The 19273-nt window shown below is 40.9% G+C and overlaps 1 protein-coding gene across 1 annotated transcript in view; it reads left to right on the top strand.

The window, feature by feature from the left end:
* Window positions 1-1250: 1250 nt before the first annotated feature.
* Window positions 1251-19273, top strand: part of akt2 (v-akt murine thymoma viral oncogene homolog 2) — a 62090-nt gene continuing 44067 nt past the window's right edge. Inside the window, exon 1 of the mRNA XM_060923544.1 lies at window positions 1251-1361. The gene's annotated coding sequence lies outside the window, so the exon portion shown is untranslated. The remainder of the gene's footprint in view (window positions 1362-19273) is intronic.

Raw genomic sequence — 19273 nt, 5'->3', positions numbered from 1 at the left:
CTTAATTGTACCTTAGGCCTATATTCCTTAAAAAAATGTTATTACATTGCTCAGGATTGTTTTTTTTGTTTTTTTTGGACCAAATAGTTAAATAAAGTTGTTAAGCAAAAAGCCATTGACTTTGGAATTGAAATTTGGAATTATATGTTGTAATGAGGCCACTGTCACCACCGTCAGTTCTAAAGTCACCATCGTCACAGGGAGTTTTATTTGCTTTAAATGAATATGCTTACATGTTTCTTCACTGCTGTTGAGTTATGAAAGTAATAGTCTCTTTTAATGCAAAAATAAGTTTGTTAAATAAAAAAACATTACTTTGTCTCCTGAGGCTGAAAGTAAATATTGTATAATATTAGATCTTTAAAGGAGTCCACGTGAAAGTGTATAAAAATTTAATAAAAGTGAATATTCAACTTAAGTGTATGTGTGCTAAGAATGCCAGACAATTATTTAAAAACTCTAAATACATATTAGACCAAATATATACAAAATAATTTGCTTTTTTATTGTGTCTGACGGTGTTGACAAAAACAAAGTAATAGCTGAAAAAATGCCTATTTTATGAAAAAAATACAAAATGAGGAGCTTGTACCGGTACATTGCTGAACAGCCAAGGCCTTGTCCTATAATGATATATCTTTTAGATTTTGTAATTTAAGTAACTTTTTATTTTCAAAATTAAAACCTGTTTTATCCAGAATCCCAAGAATCAGTGACCTGATGCTCCCTACCAGTCAGACAGAACTGAAGAAGCCTTTCGGATGAGAGGTGAAACGTCTTCAAGAATCTTCAAGCAAGTCCAGTTGCTCTCTTTTACCACCCACAGTACGAGTTTACCATGACCTGGATGACTGAGAATCTTCACAAACTGATTATAAAATGCCTCTAGGTGTGAATGTTTTTGTGCGTGATGCCATGTGATGGCTCCACCACGACCCTGACCAGGATAAAGTGGCTACTTCAGCTGAATGTTCAACTCTTTCTGTCCACACATACAGCATTTCATGTTTCCCTTGAAACCCTGATTATATCAACCCTGCTTGGTGACTCAGGCCTCATTAATAATGTAAAAATACATGTTTAAAAATTAATTTAAGCAGTTACAGCATATGGGGTGCATTAACCTCAATACCACTCAAATCAACCGAGTTAAATATGAAGAAAATAAAACGGAGTAATAGTGAAACCGTGAGAAAATGGGGGATGTTTTTATTGTTGTTGACGTTGATGTGACGTCACATCCTGTTTGTGCTCTGGCGAGGAGCTGAAGGCCTGAAGCCTAAAAAAAAAAAAAACCCGCTCCATAGTAGATTTATAAACTAAACTAACAGCGAGACCGGCGTGGTGGAGTGTGAGCTGTGGTAAGTGAAATTAACAGTGAAGAGTGTTAACGCTTCATTATAATAGTACTTAAAAAGAAAGAAACTCAACACCGAGAATCCGTTGTGTGTCTGTTGATGAGCGCAGTCGCTTTAGCGTTTAGCAGCTAATCCACGCCGTGAAAAGTAAAGTGATCTCGGCTAAACCAGTAGCTGTGCTAGCGTTAGCATTAGTTGATTAATTGAAGTGATCAGGGAAAGGGATTGGAAATGTTACGTCCGAGTGAAGTTTCGTTATTTCCTTGTGTGTGGTGTTCTGACACACGCAGTGTCCTCCATTTTAAAGCGGGGAAGCTGTGAGAGTGGAAATGTGGGACAGCTGCTAGCATGTTAACTGAGCTGGAGAACTCGCAGCTCTGCATGCTAACTTTTCCTGTTCGAAGCAGATTTAGGTTTAATGTTTTGCTGCAGGAGAGCGCTTTAGCAAATTTACGGCTAAGAGAGTTAGTTCTCGTTTTTATTTTTTAAATGTGTTCAGCGACCTGGAGTGGAAGTTAGGCCTACTCACTGCTGTCCTGTTAGCTTAGTCCGCACTTTGCTGGTTAACACTATCTGGATAGTCGTTTTGTTTTGTTTAATTAACTTGCTTGTGTACAGTTTTTGTATTTATAGTTCTGTAAGTTGTACTTCTGCAAGTTTATTATACTTCAGCTAAGTTTTGTAGTTCTGTAGAGCAGTTAAGGTGATGTGAAGTAGCTCTCCGATAGTTGGAGCTTCTTTCTGTTTAAACCCGTGGAGTCGAGTTCAGCTGGAGTCCTTCACTAGGTGTGTGTGAGAGAGAGAGAAATGGAGCGGCGGCTACAGTTATCGACACCTTAATGATCTTTTGGCCATTGCAAAAGTAGAAAAGACTTTCAATACGTAAATTGTGCATAAATAATTACTCAAACTTCCACTGGGGGGGAACGAGTTGGTTCCAGGTTACTTGGCGTATCAGATCACGTGATACCGTTCCACAATTATTGACACCGAGATGATTGATTATAAAACAATAATCGGTATGTGGCATTAAGTTAACAAAACCATAGTTTTATTTAAAAGTTGTTTTACATAGACTTTATATTTAGTACAAAATCTTTTTATGTAAATATATCCATGTCGGTGCTTACGTAAATGAGGAAGTAATTCTGTTTGTAAACAAATGAACTGATAATGTTGAACCTGTGTCCGAAAATCTTTTTGTTCCACTTTCTAAGTATTTTCGTAGATCACGTTTTGTTAATCATTGGTCGTTGTTTGTATTAATTTCTAGTTTTATAGTTTAACAATAAATCTCAACAGGTAATTGACATTGTAACCACATGAAAATCCAGGTCAAGGGTCGCTTATCATTCTCAAACCAAAATATAAAATGTCTGCTGATATGTGGTAGATATTTACAACAAACTGCAAAAAAATATAAAATGTCTGCTGATATGTGGTAGATATTTACAACAAACTGCAAAAAAAATAAAAAATTCTGAACAGAATGGAAAAAACTGAATATTTCAAGCATGTAATTTTTTTTATATGCTAGGAATTTAATTCTGGTCTAATTCTATTTATTGCAATAGGATTCCAAATACTCTATAAGCATTCCATTCTGTTATGAATCAGGGGAAAAAAATTATAAATCATAGCAATTATTTTTTTTAAAGTACTTGATTTACTTCAGCAATGTTACACAAAGATTGATCCATAACAGTTGTAAATGTTACTTAATTCCACAGGGTGTCGATAATGGTAGACACCGGTGAAAGTGATTGATACCTCACGTGACTTCTCAAACGCACGTTTAGATACAAAATGGTGACTGTCAAATGAAAGGGTAAGAAATAAAGTAGGTTTTGACAAGGACATCATGAAATTTCGGTGAATTTGATAAGTAAAAACATGTCCATGAGCTTTTCACCATGCTTACCTGTGATGATAACGTCCGGGTTTCCCTCAAATTACTGATCGTGAAAAAAAATCCGTCTCTGGTACCGAGCTGTGTCATCAGACAACAAGATCAAAGGGTAGGGGGTCTTCTGGTTGATTGATTAACCAATAACTGTTGTAACTGAGGCTACGTTTACACTAGACCGTATCTGTCTCGTTTTCTTCGCGGATGCACTGTCCGTTTACATTAACCCCCCTAGAAAAGCGGGGAAACGGGAATCCGCCAGCGTCCACGTATTCAATCTAGATCGTATCAGCTCCGGTGCTGTGTAAACATTCAGAATACGCGAATACGCTGTGCTGAGCTCTAGCTGGCGTCTCATTGGACAACGTCACTGTGACATCCACCTTCCTGATTCGCTGGCGTTGGTCATGTGACGCGACTGCTGAAAAACGGCGCGGACTTCCGCCTTGTATCACCTTTCATTAAAGAGTATAAAAGTATGAAAATACTGCAAATATTGATGCAAATACTGCCCACTGTGTAGTTATGATTGTCTTTAGGCTTGCCATCCTTCCACTTGCAAGTAATAAGTGATATGCGCTGGGATCACACACACAGCGGCTCAGTCCCGAATCGTGGCTTGTTCACTTCACTCGCGCACTCTGTGAGCTGCGCAGGGCCGGAGTGCGCACCCTCCAGAGGGCACTCGCTGTTCAGGGTGGAGTGATTTGGAGCGCAGGATGCCTGCGGAGCCGAGCGTATCCGCGTATTGGTGTTGCTGTGTGCACGGCTAACGGTTTTAGTGTAAACGCGAATCATTTTAAGAACGTTAATCTGATGATCCGCTGATTCGACGTAATGTAAACGTAGCCTGAGACTCACCTTTGTAAAAAAATTTATTTTTTTTTAATTGGTAAATCTGAAAAGGTGTCAATAATTATGGACTGTCAATAATTGTAGCTGCTGCTCTATTAGCATAATGCGGTGATCTGTGGAGTGATGCTTCATTTTGATAAAAGGATTCCAACCAGGTCAATGAATCATGGATGATGGCAGGATTTCCCAAACTCGGGGTCAGCTTACTTATAAATAGGGTTGCAAGAGAACATCATTTCCTCCTTTCATTTCGTTATTTGATAGATTAATATTAAAAAAATATTGCAGATGGATTTTGACATGTTAGTGGGAGTCACATTCAGACAGGCCATGACTATTAAATGAATTGTCTTTTTCACTCTCCTAACATCCTGACATGCTGCACAAGTGCAGTTCAGCAAAAAAAAAAGACACATGTTCACGCCATCCATCTACTGCCTTAAAGCAAACTAGCATTGGGTTTCAAATCACACACTTGTGTACTATTTTACAGTTATTGAGTACTGAGTAACTGGTTTTCCGATTAAAGTTAGTGCTTGAATTAAAAACAAAATTTTGTATGTCACCTTCAAACCTACCAAAAAATGTTTTGCATGGCAGGTTTCTGGATTTTCAAAAATTGTAAATACTTGTGCAGTGTGGGAAATATCATATCGTCTCTAGCTGCTTTATCCTGTTCTACAGGGTCGCAGGCAAGCTGGAGCCTATCCCAGCTGACTACGGGCGAAAGGCGGGGTACACCCTGGACAAGTCGCCAGGTCATCACAGGGCTGACACACTCAGTGCGTTTACATGCACATAGAGAAAATCGAATTTCTACTGTAACTCGACTGAAATCAAAGTTCTAAATGCCATGGAAACACCTTAGCTCGGCTGAAATCGAACCGAACTGGATTTCTCGTAATCGAGCTACGCGACCTAGATTATGCGATTGTAGCCGAGCTACTTGGTGCATGTAAACCCTATCGAGCTACGTAGTTGAGCTACTTACTTCAGCACTGCCCCTTCCGGGAGTGACGAGACCACAAGCAGGAAACACAACAGCCTCGGTCGGCATGACAACAGTAGTAGAAACGTGCACTTCTGGAGCAATGAGGAGATAGAGTTCATGCTCGTTCAGCTTAAGGAGTTGAATATATATATATATCGATGTTGCTGTCAGTGCTTAATTTGTGAAGTGGGAGGTCCTGGAACGCAGGAGGTGGGTGGGTCCGGCGACTCAAAAAAAAAAAAAAAAAAAAGGCGGGGGGTGGTTTACTATAACTTTGCGCACACACGCCTATTGTGTGTGTAAAAAAAAAAATATCAGACATTATGATCTTAGAAAACGCTTTAGTGACAAACAGTTACAGACAGTAATATGTCGTGATGTGTTATAAAATATTATTTTTATTAGGCTATATGTTAAATTATATATTAAATTTATCTTCTAAAATAAGACTGTACTCATATCACAACCGGTTTATTTCACCATTGGAGATCAGATCGCACAAGACATGAGTTAAATGTCTCATTTTAAGGATTTAAGTAGGGTATTTAAAAGCAGTGCCAGCAGGACTTCGTGGCTCAGGTGGATAAGGCGCCATACCATAAATCCGGGGACCCGGGTTCGATTCCAACCTGCGGTCATTTTCCGAGCCCTCCCTGTTTTTTTCCTGTCTCTACATTGTCCTATCCAATAAAGGTGGAAAAAGCCCAAAAAAGAGAATAATTTAAAAGCAGTGCCAGCAAACATAAGTGCAATCAATTCAAGTAATAGTTAAGAAATAAAAGGTTTACAAAACAAGTTGGAGAATTCATTTAAAAAATTTTAGTAAGCTTTCTTGTTTTTTTGCCATTTTTTCCACAGCGCAAGCTAACGGCTACAAAAAACCCGGTGTTCTATTGAGCGGAAGTATACACCCCATGTCCCTCCCTCTTCCCCTTTCGCATAGATTTTGTGGATGTCATAGGAGAGAAATCAACAACAGATATCAAAATCAAAACCGAACACTAAACAAATTTTTATTTACTTATTTAATTTATTGTTTGATTTTTTTTTCCCTTTGTGATGGTCACGGAGGTGATCTGATCCATTTAAATAGTTGCCGGAACACAGAATGAAATGAAAATAGCTGCCGGATCCGACAACGGAGGTTACGGATCTTGTTCCGTCATGTTCGGGCTCAAATTAAGCCCTGGTTGCTGTCCTTGTCGTCGTTCTTCTTGTGAACACGGAACTGATAACTTTGTTTATACTCTTGAATAGCTCTTCTTCATGACGACAACCGGAAGTGTACCAACACGATGGGGCGTGTAGCGCCACCTGTGGCTCGGGTGCACAATGTACCTCACACAATAGCTCGATTTCCTTGTCTGCATGTAGGATTGGATTTCTCTGGCACCCCTGCTGGGACCCTTAGCTCGATTACCGACAGTAGCTCGATTTGGATGTGCATGTAAACGCACTGATAGACACAGACAACCATTCACACTCACACCTACGGTCAATTTAGTCACCAGTTAACCTAACCTGCATGTCTTTGGACTGTGGGGGAAACCGGAGCACCCGGAGGAAACCCACGGGGAGAACATGCAAACTCCGCACAGAAAGGCCCTCTCCGGCCACGGGGCTCAAACCCAGACCTTCTTGCTGTGAGGCAACAGCGCTAACCACTACGCCACCGTGCCGCCCAGTATGGGAAATAAGGAATTTTAAGCAGACTGTCACAGGACAGACAAGTCTGAAATGATGTCCGCTTGTCTGAATGACGGGCCAAAGGCCCAGAACAATGTGGCCAAGGGTCGCTGAAGGGCTTTAGATGCCTGGAGATGGCTTCTCATCTATTTCCAGGCACATTTTTGTGATCTTCAAAGACCAAATTACACTAGACATTAGTTGCTAATTACACTACAAATTGAATATAACTTACAATAAAAACATGCTTAAAGTTATACCCAAGAAAACAGTAGTACATACTGATCAGTTCCACGTCTAGAAATAAGTATTGGGGGGGGCAAGGATGTTCCAGTTGGTTACAATTTACTGGGACTCATATATAGGTGCTGTAATAACACTCATGAACCATTATGTCAACAATGACTATTTTTATACTATGTTTATAATAGGTCTATAAGAAATTTAGTAATTAACAACACAACTATTCTTACATAGAGTTAAAATTTTGAGTACGAAATTCCAAGTAATTTGTAACAAAATGACTTTTAAAATGACTCAAAACTAGACATGGTAATATCATTTGGCATTCAAATTAAAATCTGCTGGACTCGAACTTAGAAAATAGAAGAAAATATAAATCTACATCCTACAAAGCACATGACTATAACTGTCATTCTTATTATGAATTTTAAAAAATTGCACACAACCATTGATTGGCAGTTTGGCACCTAACCTAATACTGTACTGCAAAGTTTCATGTAAACTGAACTCCATAATCAACTGACTGGATCAGATACTATCAAACCAAAAACACCAGTTCAGCTGCATCGTACAATAAAAACAACAGTGAATACTGAGTGCATTATTATTGTCTTATTTTGTGTGACACTCGGGGAGAGGGAGGTGCCTGTAAAGTTTGGCAGGGCTAGGACTTTGAGTAGCTGAGTTCTGAGTTTTTAAAGGCTGGCTCGAGCCATGACTTAAAGTTTTAAGCGAGCAGCACAAGCATGGGAGTTTTGGGAGCGGATAACGGGCCAAGGCGGGGTCGTACCAGGCCGTGCCTGGGCTGGTTTGAAGGGGCTTGGGGAGAGGGAGGTGCCTGTACATTTTGGCGGGGCTAGGACCATCGGTGGCCGAGTTATGATTTTTTATTATTTTTTTAAAATCCCTGCGCACAAGAGCGGCTGGAGCAAGGGCTCGTGCTAAAGCTTTCCGCGATCCACGCTCACTCCTGATGTCGGGTTGGATCAGGCCGTGCCTGGTCTCATTCGAAAGGTCTTGGGGAGAGGGACGTGCCTATAAAGTTTGGTGGGGTTGGGACTTTTTGGGTAGCCGAATTATGAAATTTTTTTTAAACAATTTTATTTATTAAAATTTTTCATATACAGTTCACAGCATCATTAACAGCAGTAGAGCTTCAAATTCCACCCAGACCCACCTCCCTCCCAAGCAAGACCCCGTAGGCCAACTCTTGCCTTCATCCCTAAAGAAAATAAATAAAAATAGATAAAAAAGGAATAATAATCAATTAAATGATAACTAAATACATTAGTTAAATAATAAAGAAAATAAATTAAAACCATAAGATAAAGAAAATACAAAGCACAGCAAATTACGTGCAGCACAGGACATGACATTGGCAATGGAGAAGCGCAGCTACTCCTACAGGTGTGCTACAACCAACGACCACCGCCACATCATTGGCAGAACTCAACTAGTTAACTGTGAAAAGTTATCCAGGTACATTTTAAAGTCACTCCAGCATTTGTCAAAGAGATGGGGTTTCTTTTTCACATTGAACATAATTTTTTCAGAGGCCATGTATGATTAGCCTGGGCCCGCCCATCCTAAGTGTGACGCAACACGGGGGCTGTTGCGAACTTAGTCTGGCAAGGCAAGCTATCTCCAGCTCTTCCAAGCTCCCGAAAAATCGGGAGCCAATCAACTTTGAGCATCTCCAACGGCCCTGGGTAGAGGCGTGTTCAAGGCAGTGACGTAGTAGAACTGCGACCGGAAGCCATAGATTGTTTACAGAATCTATGCCGGAAGCGCTTCATTCACTAGAAACATTACGAACATGGAGCAGCGGCAAGCCTTTGACACAGCGGTAGATGCTGTATTGAAAGCATTCAACGGGAAGTTCTCATTGAAAACGGAGCAAAGAGCAGCCCTGGAGGTATTTATCTTCTTCCTGTTACTCAAGCAGTTTCCGTCGCGTCACATGCGTCAGAGGAAAGAGTGATGTGATTGGTTTAAGCTTCATCACAGCCTTTTCTGGCTTCGACCAGTAGCAAACTGAGGCATTTCAGGGAGGCGGGTCAACCACACGCTTTGGGAAACGGTTGGGCTTAATATCTTTGCCAAACCAGTGCTCGCAGAGCTTTGAAGTTGCGTTAGCCAGACTAATGTATGATGCAACTTCCTTAAGCCACATTGAGACAGTAGGTGGGTTATCACTTTTCCACAACATAGCAATGCATTTGTTTCCAACAATTAGGGATAGCCTAATAAAACGTGGAATTATGAATTTTTAAAGTCGCGCCTGTGGGGGCCCCTGTTTCACAGGCCGTGTTATGGCATAATGTGTCTGGCATAATGTGTCACACATAATGTGCCCAGCGTAACATTTGGAAGTAGATTAGACCCATATCTTTACAATTTTTCATGGGCCGTCTGGTCCAATGCTTTTGAAATACAGATGGACAAATGCGAACAATACTGGTAAATGTCTGCCTTTTCCCACACTGCTTGTGAATATAAGGTCAGAGTTTTCGATTTTGAGACGCAGCCCATGACAACAGCAGAAAGATTTAAATGGAGACGGCACTGGTCTGTGTTTAATTTCAACCTGCGATTAAACTGCTCACTATTTTGCAGCTGCAGTTGGAATACCAGGCTGGGAAATGTTGCCTCCGTCATATACATAAGATATGCAACAAGTGTGTGAAGAATAATGATGCTGCTTCTGTATATGTACACAAAATCGCGCTTCACGCATAAATCCGGCTGCTTTGCGTTGGGCCGTATCACACCACCCCGGTGTGGATTATTTTCTTAGAATGACGCAACACTTCCCAGTAGACTGGAGAATCAGTGCAGGCAATATTCCTTTTAATTTTTTTAATCACGTATGCTAAACATTACATATGTTACTGGCACAGTGTTGCAGTAATTGTATATCATTAAACCTGAATTCAAAAAGCTGGTTGGTGAAGGCTTGCAATTGCAGAAGGTTGTTAATGTCCATGTGGGGTTGTGTGCCCAAAAGTTTGGGAACCCCTTGGTAGGATTGCTCCAGTTACCAGTAAATTTGATATTTGCAACAATGCAGTGTCATCACTTCACATATTTTGGTAGTTAACGTTACTGCATTTTGATTCTTTCACTGTACTTTGAAAAGCGCCTTTGAGTTCACTCTTTCGCCCTCCCTTTAAAACTAAGCCGGCAGCTCATGATGCAAGTCTTAACACTAACAGTCGTCTCCCTCTGATTAGTGACCTGCTACACTGCCTCGACTTATCCAGCTAAGTTTGGGAAAATGCTATGGATTCAGCAACTAGTGATGCTAGATTGCTGAAACTTGTCAAGAAACAAGGCTCTCTGAGTTTTTATATATACAGGCCTAGAAATTCATATTTTTTTCACCAGTCAGCCGGACTAGTTACCTTCCACTAGGGATGGCGAAAACTAAAAAAAATCTTGACCGACCACCGAGCCTCATTAGCTGGTTAAAGTCGGTTAACCTATGAGTTTAAACAGGGATGCAAACGGCGCGCCTTTTGGCGGATGCCGCCTTTTTCACGGCTGAATCGTGCAGATCCGATTTTTTTGGGGGGGGGGGGGCGTTGGAGTGTCTGAATAATTTCAACGGCATTTGCTTATTTAGTAATTTTAATACAGAATTTACTCTGATGAAATTATTCAGACACTCCAACGCCCCCCCTTAAAAAAAAATCGGATCTGCACGATTCAGCCGTGAAAAAGTCGGCATCTGCGCCTTTAGTTTGTGTGGAGAGATGATCTGCAATAACATGCATTGTTGGCTACAGACCGAAACATACTTTCAGAATGCACTGGCCAAGGCAGGACTAAACTCGATGTGCCTTCTAATAATAATAAAAAAAAAAAAACAGAATAGTAATTTGTAAGCTAAAAAGCCTGTGTCTACACTTTTCTCTCGCTGAGTGGCAGCTGTTTTCAACTGGGGCAGGAGGGCGGGACATGACTGAACGGGTGTTTCTGATTTGTCAGCTGTCTTCAACTGGGGCGGGAGGGCAGGACATGACTGAATGGGTGTTTCTGATTTGTCAGCTGTCGTCCTTACACCGCATGACATGCCACAAGCGTTTACAACACAGAATTCTCAGGTTCTCCGCTCCAAAATCGGCAGCTTCAAAACGATTGATTTTTTTTTTTTTAACCGACAACCAAAAAAAATTAACCGGTTGACGTTGATTCGGTCAACCACCGGTCAAACGGTCATCGGTTAACATCCCTACCTTCCACTAGCCAAAATTTGTTCATGTATGAATTTTACTTCTGTCAAAAATAACGCAAAAGAGAGTAGTTACCATTGTTCATGACTAATGTGCATTTATTTCAAGACCTGAGTATTTTGATACTGTTGTTAAACACATAAATGAGAACAACACAGAGCACCATAATATAATATCAACAAATAATAATATATTGGAAAACTTGGCAACTTGGTGTATGAGTATTGAAAACAAATCATGACTATAGCACCCAAAATATGTCCAATATGCTTTCTGTATTTAACCATTTATGAGAGAGAAAGCATTAGGAGCTTCATATTGACTAGGAATCAACTTGAAAAAAATTAATTATTCCATAAAAATCGTATCGCAGCCAAGGCCTACCCTGCTCCCACATTTGCTTATAAGTCCTTTGTTGTTTCTCCTCTTCAGACCGAGGTCGCTTTGTCCCCATCTCTGGCGGTTTCTGTATACCTTTCAGAAAATTCCAGATCGCAACGTAGCTTTGGCAGATATAGATGTAAACAACAACAAAAACACGTGTTTAAATGGGTGATAATGTGGCCACATCTATTCAATTTGATAACGTGATGTGGCAGTGGGGGCGTGGCCAAGCGGCGGTCTGTAAATGGAGGGCGGAGTCAGGGAAGGTAAGTGGTGGAATCCTTGCACCTGATGGGGATTAACCTGTGTTTGTGTGTCTTCTCCAGTGACTGCGCCCTTTAAAAGGAGAGGAGAGCAGAGAAAGGGAGCTCTCTCTCTCCAACCAGAACACATGTGCGCGTGGGTGCGCGCGTGGGGCTGGGAAGTGATAAAAGGCTGAAAAGCTAGCAATAAATAGTTCATTGAGAACTCAGTTCTGGCCTGCCGTGCTTCTGTGCTCCACCCACCTGGTCCAATACTACATGTGATTACCGTGATATTCAACGAGATGCGTTATATGCATGCACAGTAGTGAAAAAACTGACAGCCTGACTCGTACACGATATGATTCGGAATTCTTCGGTATCTTCCGTCCTGCTGATAAACACATCGATTAACACAGACACGGCACACGCTTAATATGTGGCGGCTTTAGTTGACGGTGTGTCTGAATCTTTGCTTCATATGTTTTTTATTTTCACCTAGCCAGCCCGGCTGGCTAGTGACAGGAATTACCCGCCAAATGACAAATGAAGTCGCCTCGGGCAACCGGACCACCGCGAATTTCGAGCTGTGATATATATATTGAGGATATTACACGGTTGCATGAAGATATAAATTGGTGAATATGTGTATCATGAGCGACGCGAACAAGTGAGAATATTTTCAGCATGAGACAATAAACTTCATATCTTTGTGCCACCATGTAATGTTCTTTGTTATATGGACGCATCCACCAAAAAAAAAAGCAAGTTAATCAAAAGAATTTAAATTTTGAACTGGTTTGCCATTTTGACAACGCACCTTAAGTCAGTGGGAAAAACGCTGGGAGTGACGTCATCAGAGTGAAATATCAGGAAATGTCAGTCAGATCTGTAGTGTATTTCATATGAAACATGAGAAGATAAACTTCATATCTTCAAGCCAATGTGTGATTTTCTTTTTTGTGGCTACTGCCTCATAGAGGCAGGAGCTACTATATCATTGTGTTGTAAGAATGAGTGTAACAATCGTGCGTTGCGCAGACGCATACAGGTGTTCCTATTAAAATGGCCACAGAGTGTGTACAGTTCGGTTGACCATTTGAAATAAATGGACTAAAGAAATCGCTTTCCGACATGTTTATGCTTATTACCGAGGTAAAGTGCGTTCCTATTTTAAAATACTCGTATACTCCAGATTGGCCCCTTTTTCGTGCCTTCTTCAGCCAGTGGTCCCATGTGTGATGTAGGTGTGACGCACTTCCGAATTGTTATGGGAAGTTGTCGAAAAGCGTATTGAGACCACTGAGCTCTAGCGCTGGGCCTTTTCCGGGAAATAAGAGTTTCGGTAATGGCGACAGCGTGTGTATGTCAGCCTCGGTTTGGAGGTTTCAGTTTAGAAAACTGTAAGAGTAGGATAATATAAAGTACAGACACTTGGTATATTTTACTTCTGTGACTTTTAAATTGTTCATTTTTGGATTACGCTTCATTTTTGTGGCTACTGCCTCGTAGAGTAAATATGTATGCTATATTTACTGTATGGACATGGTATCAGAAAACAATTTTATTTATAAGTAGCCACCACATGTACCCATAGGGTACCTATTTTATTATGTAGACACGTTCACAAACAAAGTACCCAAATTTATCAAAGCAATTAATCTATTTCCTCACGGGTGTCATATGGAGAGTTATGTCTCACAGTAAAACACTCGTGTCCATATAATATATGGTGATTATTTTTCTTTTAGGACAAGTGATGGCAGCGAGGCGGAGTCCCCTTCTACACCTTTGTGCAAACGGTGCCTCAGGTCATGTATGGTGGGAGGAGGCAATATGTTTAATCTAATGAAACCTTTAATGCACATACTGCACATTCCAATTGGTACAAAGTATTCCAGGAATGGAAAGTGCACATGATGACCACACAAATAAATTGATGAAAATAAGCTTGTTTAAAGGATGGGTATTGACCTTTTGTCCATGTGTATTCACAATATTTCCTGTCCTGGATGTAGCTGACAGGCTCGCCAGCTTGTAATGTAAGTTTAGCCGACCTGATGTTCCATGGGGCGAGCTGGCAGCCAGCTACTGTGATGATGGCACTAAGGCTGCTGTTTGTCATCTGAGGCTACGTCCACATTAATACCATTTTAGTGTTAAAAGCATCACTTTTGCCATGTTTATGCATGGCATCCACACTACTCCAGAGTTTTTGGGCCTCAAAAACGGAGACTTTCGGAAATGCAGCTGGTCTCGTTTTAGTGTGAAAATTCCATGTAGTGTTTTAGTGTAGACGGGTAAAAATGGAGACATTTGGAAACGATGATGCAGACATCCACATTCGCGTCGTGACTGAATCCTTCCGTGATTCGTCACGCTTCTGTCGCGTGACCCTTTTCCGGAACAAAACAAACTGCATCAGCTGTTTACGCTGGTCCGTGCATGCCAAGTGTATGTGAACGGTCATGTGATATGTATTTTCAGGTGTGTTATGGACAGAGATGAATTTTGATTGTGCAGACGAGCATTTTAGCTGCTTGAGATTTTCGTTTGAAAACTAAAATGTATGAGTGTGGATGTAGCCTTAGCTGACTTAGCAGTGTTCTCCTTAATGAATTAATGAGCGAAAGAATAATGAGGATATAGAAATAATCATGTGTTTTGTAAAATTAGCCTACTAACCCTACGTTCATGTCAAATGCAGTGAGGGTGTCAAAACGACCAAAAGTCAGTCATTTTCTCTGTGAGACAGCATCTCTTGGTGGCAGAATCGTTGGCAGTGCGTCTTGAGCAGTGGGAGTGTCAGAATCAAGTTGAAGTCCGGGTGACTTTATGGTAATGAGCTATGATGCAGTTCGACGGCAACCAATCAGAATTTAGAAGTGCTCAGCTCTAAAGAATACTTTTTAAAAATCCTTTTAGACCCTAACAAGGCAAAAAAAAAGTTTACCTGGTCTCTAATGGTATTGTTAATTTTGAAAAATTTTAATTATTTAAATTTTTAAAATTATTTTATTAAGATGTACCGGTTAACGTGTGTTGGCTTTGCAGCCATTTTAAATGAAGTTTTCAAGACGAAGCTTTCTGAACGACTTTCTAGCCACCTATTTCATCAGTGTCCGAGTGTCCACAAACTTACCAGCATCTTTGGCAGGGCAGCCAGAGCGAATGTTGACACACTCGCTGTGTTTTTGGTGTGAATATAGAGTTATAAATCCATCTATAAATCCATCCATCTATCACAGACAGATAGATAGACACAAGCAGGAAGTCAATATTTTCACACATTTAATGCAGTGTTTAACCAATACAACTCTTGATTTGTATTAATTTCATGAGTTTGTATGAATATTTGATTGATCGCATTGGTACCAAACGAGTACCGTTGCCATTCTACCATGCCAGATACCATACCGTACCAAACCCAAACTTGTGGTGTCAAACCAACCCTGCCCCTGTGTTCTGGGGACAGATGAAGCTGAGCCAGCTGTAAGTGTAACACAGTAAAGGCAGTGAATAAACAGGCTGTTCATCCCTTTTCTGGTTTCATTAATAAGCATGACTACTACTCATCGCTTTTCTGTAAATCTACAGCTTGCACAGTCGCAACGTCTTTGTAGATTGTTTTAAGTGAAGTTCCGCTTGTGGAAAGTATGATTGTCATTTAAATTAATTTCTGTAGAGTTTTACAATTCACTTAGGACCATGCATAAAAAGATATAGTATGACAATGCATAAAAAAAGAGCCAAACTATTTGTGAACATAGCTGTCTATCATCATACTCGTGTGCAAATGAACTTGTCCACCAGGGTGAAGTAAATGAAAAATGAAACCAAAGTCTCGTATTTTAAATGGAGAACAAGCAGATGAATGGGTGCAATAAAATACTGAGATTCGCTACTTACCACAATGTTCAAAATCACCAGTTCTGTTAGATTTTAGATGATGATAGAGGTTTATCAGTCAGGCAAATCGCACATGGGAGAGTGTGTTTATAGGCAGCTGGAGGCATGAGCATGCAGGGTGAGTGCAGTCGGTAATTACAGCGGTGCCAGTATTCACTATAACTTCAAGACCGCAAGTGCAATTTTGCTTAAATTTGGTCACACCGATCCACTTATAAACGAGAAATGAATTTAGAATAACTGACATTTCAGACACTATGGCCAAATGTTCTGTTTATTTTTGCTCTGTTAGCAGAAAAAGCTCCAGAAGAAGCGATGTTCACTTTATAGCACATCAGCTAACTGACTAGCTCACTTGTGTTTTGTACGTTCCCGTCAAAGGTGCTTCTGGGTAAATTGGTGTCTGCCCCCCCCCCTTTTTTTTCTCCCCTTGTCTTCCTCCAACAGGTTTTCACATTTTAAGTAAAAATATATATTTCTGAAGAGTCTTGTTTGCCCATTGATATCACTGACTCTACTGTTGAGCCAACACTGGTTCGAATTAAGAAGTGGAATTTTGCATGGCAAACACGGATGAGCGGAGTGATCCACACAGTGAAATGTCTGAGCGTGATTATAGGAAATCAAACTACTGGACTGAAACTAACTGTGGTATTATTATTATTAAAAAAAAAAGACTAGCGCAGATGTGTACTCTTCTTGTCTCTGGTACCTTGGCGAGTGTGAATGTGTGAGCATTTTGTGTGCATGCTTCCAGGAGGATCCAACTCTCTCCTCCAACAAACCCCCCCCATCTGTCTGTCTATCTGTCTATCCATCTATAACCTCAAATCTGAAAACGTTGGGACGATATGTTGAAATTAAAAATGAAAACAAGGGTTTGTAAATAATCTTTGACCTGCCTGGCACTCAAAACAATACAACAGCACATTTGATGTTTTACCTCATGAATTTTACCACCACCCCCCACCCCACCCCACCCCCCAAAAAAAAAAAAAACATGCATTTCAAAAAAAGTTGGGATGGTGAAGCAATTGTTATTTTGTAATGTTGCCATTCTTCTCACAACACTTGATGTTGAAATATGTTTAGGGACTGAAGACACCAAGTGATGGTGTTTCAGGTGTTATTTTGTCCCATTCTCAGGGCTTGACATTTAAGGACTGCCCGATTGCCCAGGGCAAGTGAAACATGCATTCGGGCAAGTGGAATATGTCCCTGACATGCCCGACTGGGCAAGTTGGAATGAGCATATATTACGAACTAGCACCACAAAAATTAGGCTTTTTGATCTTTTATTTCAGTTCCTAAAAGCATCCCTCACTACGTATCTGCCATTACATCTTGGCTGTTTTCTTAGTCTCTGTTTCATTTACTGATTTGCAAGTTATTTTATAGACCCCTTGTGCATGATGTTACACATCACGTGATAATTACAGCTGGGGTCAGACAGACACCGTCGTTTCATGCAAACAAGGCATGTCTTCTGTCTTCAGTATGGTTAATTTTTGCGCTGTTTTTGCTTGTTCAAACAGAGAAATGGATAAAAGGCATAACCGTCTCCCCGCTATCAAGAAAAATAGAAGCAGATGCTTCAAGAATAACAAGGAAATGAGTGGTTAAAGAATACGAAGAGAGGAGCTAAGCCTGAAAACTCCAGAGAAATCCACAATTGTATACAATGCATTTTATAAAAACAAAGTCGGAAGTGAGGATGGAAGAGTTTGCTTAAGAATCTCGTTTTATTTTATTTTTTTCTGCTCGCATTAGAGTTAGCGCTGTCATGAAAGTGTTTGATTTGCTTACAGGTGAAGCAGCTTCCTTATTTGACACAGAAAACCCAGATTGGTTTCAAACAACTTGGGCATAAAAAACTCAATAAGGAGCGACATGCGTGATAAATCCTGAAAGAACAGATTAAGAGCAGAGAGAGCTGGAGCTTTGTTTCTGTTATCAGAGGAACAGCCTTGTGCTAAATATTTTTATATATTGGGTTTTTTTTTTTATATCATCCATCTCTAGGTAAAAAACAAAACAAAACCCCATGCTGCGTCATGACAGACCGGCTGCACTGATTCAGTTGCAGGTTGCCAGGTCTGTATAAAACACACTAAACCAGGGGTCGGCAACCTTTTTGCCATGTAGTGCCAATTAGAAATTTTCTTGTTAGTTAGTGTGCCATTCAAATAGGTGTTGTTAACTATGTGTAATTAGACGCCACACATTTTAGACGGATATGAATATTTAATGCATTGAGCAAATGTAAAACACCATTGCACTTGTTTTATGCCATTAACCTCACACACAAGGTTTAAGACACCCCCCCCCCCCCCCACACACACACACACATTGGATAACAACATTGTAAGCAGCTTATACAAATTCACAAAATAACATCCAAAATCTTTCAGTAGGTAACAGGCCCAAGTTATTCACAATAAAGACGTAGCAGCCTAATGGAAATGGAACTGATGAATAATAAAACTACAGAAAAAAATTAATGAGTGTCAGAGAACATTGACAAGTAGCCTACATAAAGTGGCTTAACAATAAACTGCAAATTTGAAGTAGCCTTGTTACAAAATAAATGTTTTGTCTATCAGCCAATGTGATCCCTGGCCCTGCTCCCCCTTAGGTGGTGTTTACATTAGACTGTATCAGCGGATCATCAGATTAACGTTTTTAAAACGATTCGCGTGCACACCGCAACGCCAATACACGATTCGCGTGCACACAGCAACGCCAATACACGGATACGCTAATCACGTGACTAATTAGACGGCACGTCACATGATCCCAGTGCATATCGGGCATGCACAAGTCACTCACCACTTGTAAGTGGAAGGATGGCAAGCGAACACCTTCTCCAGCAGATAAACACACCTGGCTGTTATGTTCATGTTCTCACTGAGTTTAAGCGCCTGAAGGAGGTAAATAAGTTGAAATGTGTAAATAAACCTCAGTGCGGCTCAGCGCTTCCTCCTGCGCTCCAAATCACTCCGCCCTGAACAGCGAGTGCCCTCTGGAGGGTGCGCACTCCGGCCCTGCGCAGCTCACAGAGCGAGCGAGTGAAGCGCACGAGCAGTGATTCGGGACTGAGCTGCTGTGTGTGTGATCCCAACGCCAGCGAATCAGGAAGGTGGATGTCACAGTGACGTTGTCCAATGACGACGTCAGCTAGAGCTCAGCACAGCGTTTCCTCGTTCCTCAATGTTTACACAGCACCGGATCAGATACGAACTGGGTTGAATACGTGGGCCCTGGCGGATTCAAGTTGTTCCGCCTGTGGAGTCGTTTCCCCCGCTTTTTAATGTGCACGGACAGTGCATCCGCGACGAAAACGAGACGGATACGGTCTAATGTAAACACCACCTTACTTAGCTCCGAGAAAGGGGGGGTGGTAATTGGCCACTTTGAGTTGGAAGCATGCTTCCGAATGGCCCGTTGTCAGACGACTTCGGGAG

The sequence above is a fragment of the Neoarius graeffei genome, chromosome 6 (assembly GCF_027579695.1).
Source record: "Neoarius graeffei isolate fNeoGra1 chromosome 6, fNeoGra1.pri, whole genome shotgun sequence".
NCBI lineage: Eukaryota > Metazoa > Chordata > Actinopteri > Siluriformes > Ariidae > Neoarius > Neoarius graeffei.
This window is presented reverse-complemented; position numbering and strand designations above follow the sequence as displayed.